General features: G+C 40.1%; 1 pseudogene; it reads right to left on the bottom strand.

The window, feature by feature from the left end:
- Window positions 1-517: 517 nt before the first annotated feature.
- LOC101579239 lies at window positions 518-1,165 on the bottom strand (annotated as a pseudogene).
- Window positions 1,166-6,992: the final 5,827 nt, after the last annotated feature.

Raw genomic sequence — 6,992 nt, 5'->3', positions numbered from 1 at the left:
CTTCTTCTTCTTCTTCTTCTTCTTCTTCTTCTTCTTCTTCTTCTTCTTCTTCTTCTTCTTCTTCTTCTTCTTCTTCTTCTTCTTCTTCTTCTGTTGCTGCTGCTGCTGCTGCTGCCGCCGCTGCTGCCATTGTTTATTAAATGTTCCTATTTGGCACATGTCTGTAATCCCAGCTGTTCAAGAGGCTGAGGCAGGAGCATTTCATGCTGAGGCCATCTTGGGTATGTACTCAGACTGTCTCAAAAAATGTTGGGATGTAGCTCAGGGGTAGAGCACGTGCTGAGTATATGCAAGTGCCAGGGTTCAATCCCAGAGCTGCAAAACTGAAGTTCATGAGTACAGCAGGACTTCAAGGCACCGATCTGGGAGGATCAGAGAAGATCGGAGGGGTGGGCCAGCTGGTGGCGCTACTTCTCGCCTCTGCCCAGGCCAGCTCAAGGGGGCGCAGACTGCTCAGTAGCTGTTGAGCTGCTGCTTCCTGTGGTCAGGGGCAGGGTCACTGTGGAGCCCAGGCAGGCTAGCTGTTGGTCCACCAAGAGTGGAGGCCCAGCCCAGGCTCAATGATGGATCCCACGAGCAAGTATGATGCCTCCTTCCTGGGCAGCTCCTCCCTGGTGGCAGCCTCAGCTGACCTGGGCCCTGTAGGTGAGGTGTCCACGAAGCTCTCATCCACCACCTGGAAGCAGATCTCCTCGCCTGTGTCTATGTGCAGGTCGTGTGCACCCTCCTCTGTCTCATACTCCCACACCCACACCTGCTCCGTCTTGTCGAACTTGGCCGGTTGGTGCAAGTACTCCGGGGGGATGAGAATGTCTTCGAAGAACCCCAGAAAGACATGCACCCACTCTGAGCTGCAGCCCTTGATCTTCCCGATGAGAATCTCATCCAGAAATGTGTGGAATGCCACACATTTAGTGGAAGTTCCAAAGTGTGGGACGCGCTGTCCCCTGGAAACATGTAGGAGTCCTCTAGCCTGGTGAAGTCGTATAGGCAGATGCAGAGTCCCACATTATACACAACCTTGTTGGTCAATTTCTTGTTCAGCTCTTTGGTAATGGCATAGTTGAACTTCCTGTCAAACTACCACGGGGGAATCCACACCATGTCCACCATCTCCACCAGAACGAACACCCCGGACTCCTCTGGGGGCTTGTCGCCACGCATCGCGTCCCTTCAGCAAACTGCCTCTGTATTACATGACATGTTTCTGATAGACTTTTCTTTACAGGCAATTCATTTCTTTTCTCTAACAGCTTGTAAGATTCTATTTCTGCATTGAATTTCTGGAAACTTAACTAGGATGTGTCTGGCTGTAGAATTTTTCTGTAGTTACTACTGCATTTATTTTCCTACAGCTAATCTTCCTATAGCTTCAACATTTTGCCTTAAAGGTAAGCACTAGGTTAGACCTGGATCATTTGACCCTTTCTCTTCTTGTCTTCTCCCAGTTCAAAGTGCTTGCATCTCTAAATGGCCAGCATTCTCTTCGATTTGCAGTTGGGCTCCACACACTCAAGCCTCAGCACAATCTTCTTTGTTGGTTTAGCCTTCTTCCAGAAGATGGGTTTCATGTGCCCACTGCAGCCACTCTGCTTTCCATCATAGTGCCTCTTTCCTTGGGCATCCAGGGAATCCTTACCCTTCTTATATTAGGTGACTTTATAAGTGTGTATGAGGCTGATGCTTGCCACACTTCTTACAGAATGTCCTTTGGGTTTTAGGTACATTGACCATCTTGGCAGTAGAGCTGTCTACACAACAGAAAAGAGAAGCTCAGCTCCCTAACTCCTCATCTCGTGCTACTCTCACCTCACAGGAAAGGTGGCTGTAGATTTTTTGATTATGACTAATTGAAGTTCTATGTGTCTTATTTGTTTTTATGTCAAATTTTTTATCTTCTAGGGGAGTTTTCTGCCATGATATCTGTGAGAAGTATCTTTTATATCATTTGTGGTATCTCTTGACTCCAATCAATCTTCATTTATTCTTCCTTGCTTCCCTAGAAGCTACTGGTTTGATTTCTCATGGTTCCTTCTATTTTTAAGAAATCCTTCTTTCATAACCACATGCAGCAAGCCTGTCTTTAATATCGGAGATCCTGTCCTCAGATTAGTTTAATCTGCAATGGATAGTTTCAATTCTTTTTTTATTCTCCTGGATACCTCCTTGAATCTGCCTTACGGATTCCATTTATTTCACATGACGATCATTCATGGCCTTCATAGTTTTCTTAAGCCCTCTATGCTTTGTTTGTATCTGCTTTAGTGTCACTAGGGTTTTTTTTTTTGTTGTTTGTTTTTTGTTTTTTTTGTATTTTAAGGAAGGGCCTACTGGGTGTTCAGGGTTTCACTATTAGATTAGACTCCTAGTGATCCACCTGTTTACAGCACCCCAAGAGGTGCCACACCCAGTCCCAATTGCCATCTCAGTGTCTCTTATGGGTGGGGCCAGCACAGAAGGCCTGGGGATTGAACCCTTGGCCCCTAAACCTGCTTGCAGGTGATTTAATCTGCTGAGCTATTTGGCCAGCCAAAGCGTGGTTTTATTTGTGGACACCATTTCTACAATTATCTGAAAAATTATTTCTGATTTCATTTTTTTTTCTAGAGCCTCATTCATTTGTTTTGATATTACTTCAGAGAAGTCAGTTTGGTGGTTTTCAGATTGTCCAAACTCATTGCTCCCTATGTTTTCCTTTGGTGAGTGGGATGGCTGGGGTTGCATCTTGTTTCAATATCTCTTCATTTCTTTTCTTTTTTTAGTTTAATTCCTGGAGTGATGCTTGTAAATTGCTTATGGTGGGTTGTTTTATTGCTAGTATTTAGAATACTTAGGAAATGATTGCTTCTCTGAGATATCTTCCATGTGTGGTTGGATTTTAGATTTTGAGTCTGTTGCAAGATCCAAGAAGGCAAAGAAGATATATTTATGTATATATGCAGGATAGCTTAGATAATTGTATTGCTGATTTCTGCTGGCTATTGAAAGGAGAATTTAATGCTAAAAGGTTTTTTTTCTTCTTTTTAAATTTTATAACTTTAAATTTTACCAATTTTTCATGCTTATATCTGGTTATCTAAACAACTAATTTGAAGACAACATTATGCAATATAACAACCATGCTTGAATTCCTATTATTTAATTTAGTGAAATATTATATTGTTACTAATATTTTGTTCATTTTTACTATCATTTTTATTCTCTTTAAAGAAGAAAATGATCTTACCTATTCGTTTAGTTGGTGATTAGAAGTTGCTGCCTGTTTGGTCCAGCTCCTGGTTCTTTGTCACTCCAACACAGTATTTTATGTCATCTTTAGTCAATCTCATTCTTGGAATACCAAGATGAACAGCTGTATGGAACAATTATGTCACTTTTGGCTAAAGAAGGGAAGTTAACAATGGGAAAATAACATGACAAGGATGTACATATAGTGCTGTGGTTTGAGGTTTTTAGTTCTTCTGGAAAAATACTCAGGAGGGGAATAGCTGGCTTGAATGAGATCTTCAATTATAACTTTTTAGGGAAACTCCACACTGATTTGCATCATGGTTGCACCCATGTATACTCCCACCAATAGTGAAGAAAAGTTCCTTTTACTCTACAGTTTCTCCAGCATTTATTATTGGCTGACTTTTTTTTTACTGACTGCTTGATGTTTGCCATTCTTTCTGGTGTGAGATGGAATCTCAATGTTGTTTTAATTTGCATTTCTCAAATGACCACTTATGTTGAATTTTTTTCATATATTTGCTAGCCATTTGTATTTATTCCTCTGAGAAGCTCATTCATGCGATGACCATTTTTGAATGGGGTCTTTGAATTTAGGGAGCTTGATTTTTTAAAAATTCTTTATATGTTCTAGATAGAAGGCCTTTTAGAGGGGACAGTTAGCTATAATTATTTCCAGTGTGTTAGTTTTCTCTTTACCCTGTCTGAGATTTGTTTTGAAATGCAGAAGCTTTTCAAAAAGATGTGATCCAAGTTTTTGATTCTTTGAAGTATTCAGTACTTGGGTAGGAGAGTGATTATTTTGCATAATTCAGCAAAGATATTATTTCTTCAAGTCTTCCATGATATTGTCCATTCCTAATAATGAATAAACATTTGTCATAGTCCATATATACTGCTATTATAAAATTTCTAAGCTTGGCAATTTTCTAAGTAAAAAATTTATTTCTCACCATTCTGCAGGCTCTAAGTAGATCACAGTGCCACATAGTTCAGTATCTGGTGAGGCCCACAGTTTGTGCTTTGAAGTTGACTCCTTGAACACATAGATGGTAGAAGGTACAGGAACACAGAACAAAGGTAGTTCCTCCCAGGATTTTTACAAGGCTTTCTCCTGCCCATTTGTGAGGGTAGAGCACTCATCACTTGCTGAAAGGTTCCACTTCTTGAAACCACCACAATTGTGAGTGACTGATTTTCAACCTGAGTTTTGGGGTACTTTAGGAACACTCATGTGTAATCCCTGTTTCTTGCATTATTCTCATTGCTGTCATACTGTTCTGCTTTGAAACAGCTTCCCTTTCTCCTCCTGTCCTTCCAGACTGTAGGCATTGTGAAGGCAGGAACTTCTGCTAGTCATGATTCTGCAGGTAGTGCATAGAGTGTGAAAAAGCATAGTTCTCAATAAATCAAGCCATTATTGAATCTCTGTAATTGTTCCTGGTTGTCCCTGTACCCGTCCCTTCATTGCTTAACACATTCAGAGTCAGAACGTATTACTCTTTAACTGAAGGCTCTCTGGCCACTTGAGTAGAGCAGTCTGGAAACATCAGGACATTAACATCATCTGGGTGGGCGTTTTGAAAAAGGCAGATTAAATGGATAAAGACTTGGGTGCTCTATGTTCATGACATATATGCATCATCTACGGGCTACCCAGTGGAGCAAACTCACTTGACCATGGTTCCCTTACCTTGATTCCTTTTCTTTGTCTGTTATTTCTATTATACCTGAAATAATACCTATTAAGTTCTGAAAAGATGTACCTTTTATACTGTGCTCTAAACAGAATCCTAAAAGGTTATCTTAAAGACAATGTGGAATTGTGCATCCTCTCAATAAACAGCTCCATACCTCTCTGATATATAAGTTGAGTATTAGTTTTCTACACTGGATTTAATTAAACAAAATGCTCCATTGTAGAGAAATTGGAGCAAATCTCTATTCTAAAAGAGAATCCAAGGCTATATGAGAAAGAAGGATTTCTTGGTGTTACTCAGCTTTTTAATGCCAGGGCCAGGAATAGACTCCAGTTACCATCTGGGAGCTCCTTCAGAGCAGGTGCAGCCTTCTTAAACACATATAGTGTTCATCTATTGTTTCTTCTCACATAGTGTACATAACTTTTCCTTTGGAGAAACCCTAATAGCTTTCTTTAAAGAAACTTTCACCCTCTTACTTAGATCCAAGTGAATTTTGTGCATCTGATCCCATGTGATTGGGTGAGGTTTTTAGCATTGAACAATGAATGTGGCTCACCAACCTTCTACAATTAATAGTTCAAGATAAGCTTATTACTCAAGTCATTTTCTTCAGAGTTAATCTTGAAACCTCAATAGGAATTTCACTACTCATGAACTGTGAATATGAAAGCCTAGTGACAGTGGGGGCTCAAAAACAGATATTGCAGGGCCGGGGGGATGGCTCAGTGGAATAAGTGCTTCCCTGGCAAGTGCGAGGGCCTGTGTTCAATCCCCGGTTCCACCAAACAAAAACAAAAACAAAAACAAAAACAAAAACAAAAACAACCCACCCAGATATTGCTGGAAATTGAAACAAAATAGAAGATGGAAGAGAGAAATGCAGCAAATAAGACAGTCTTGATGACATTGCTCTGGCCCCTACAGCATACTAGGTTTGAACACATCCAAAATCTACACTTTTGCTACATGAGTAAAAAAAGAAATCTCTTTTTGTTTCCTTTAATCCAAGTGTTTTGGATAATTTAGGATGTCTTAAGGGCAGGTCTGGTGCAGCTTCTGCAGCTGGAATCAAACCAGTCCTATACTCTTGACTGCATTTGCCCAAGCATCAGTCAAACTTTATTCCAATTTGACATGTATTTCTTTTAGGTTTAACCAGTGAAGGCATGAACAACACATTATCCATCTTACCAAAAGGAAAACCCTTGAGTATTTTATCATTTGTCTCCAGTGTCAAGTACTTTGCCTAACACTTCATGAGACCTATTTAAGCATTTGGTATCTGAAAGTCTGAATCATTTTTTATTTTTCCAACCCTATCTTGATTCACATCATTAGTGAGAATTCTACTTGCTGAATTGAGAAACTGTTTAAAGGGAAGGAACAACTGAGATGAGGACAGGGAGAAAGGAAAGAAAAAGGATGGGAAACAATATATATGTACATACACAGGGTAGCTTGGCTAATAGAGTTGATTTCTGCTAGTCTATTGAAAGGAGCAGTTGATGATTCAATGTTTTTTTTCTCTCCTTTTTAATTTTCTATAGTTTTTGACCAAGTCTACAGGTTTATATCTGGTAATCTGAACAACTAATTTGGAGACAATATGCTCTGTAACAATCATCGTTGATTTCCTGTCATCTTGTTTAGTGAAACTGTATATTGTTTCCATTTTTTTTTTTACTATTTTTTGTATTCTCTATACAAAACTAAAAGGAGAAAAAAAAGATTTTATCAATTTATCTACTTACTTGTTTATCTATTCATTTATTTTAGACTTTATTTTGGTAGATGAATAAGAGAGGCCTCTTGGCATTTTGGTGCAAGCTCAGGCTGAGTGTGCCCTGTTTTCCTGGATGTAGAAAGGTGCTGTGTGGGCTCTTCCAGGACCCCAGAGAGCTCAGTGGTTCCTTTGCCCCTAATTCCCTCTTACTTGGAGGTTTTTTTACTGCCCCGGGAGGCTTCTGAAGCAGACGGAGATTATTTTTGGCTCAGACACTTCTTGTCAAGCTCACTGCCACCTTAAATTCACAGGCTGGCAGTCCTTGGGCAGCCACA

The sequence above is a fragment of the Octodon degus genome, unplaced genomic scaffold (genome assembly GCF_000260255.1).
Source record: "Octodon degus isolate 3935 unplaced genomic scaffold, OctDeg1.0 scaffold00154, whole genome shotgun sequence".
Lineage (NCBI taxonomy): Eukaryota > Metazoa > Chordata > Mammalia > Rodentia > Octodontidae > Octodon > Octodon degus.
This window is presented reverse-complemented; position numbering and strand designations above follow the sequence as displayed.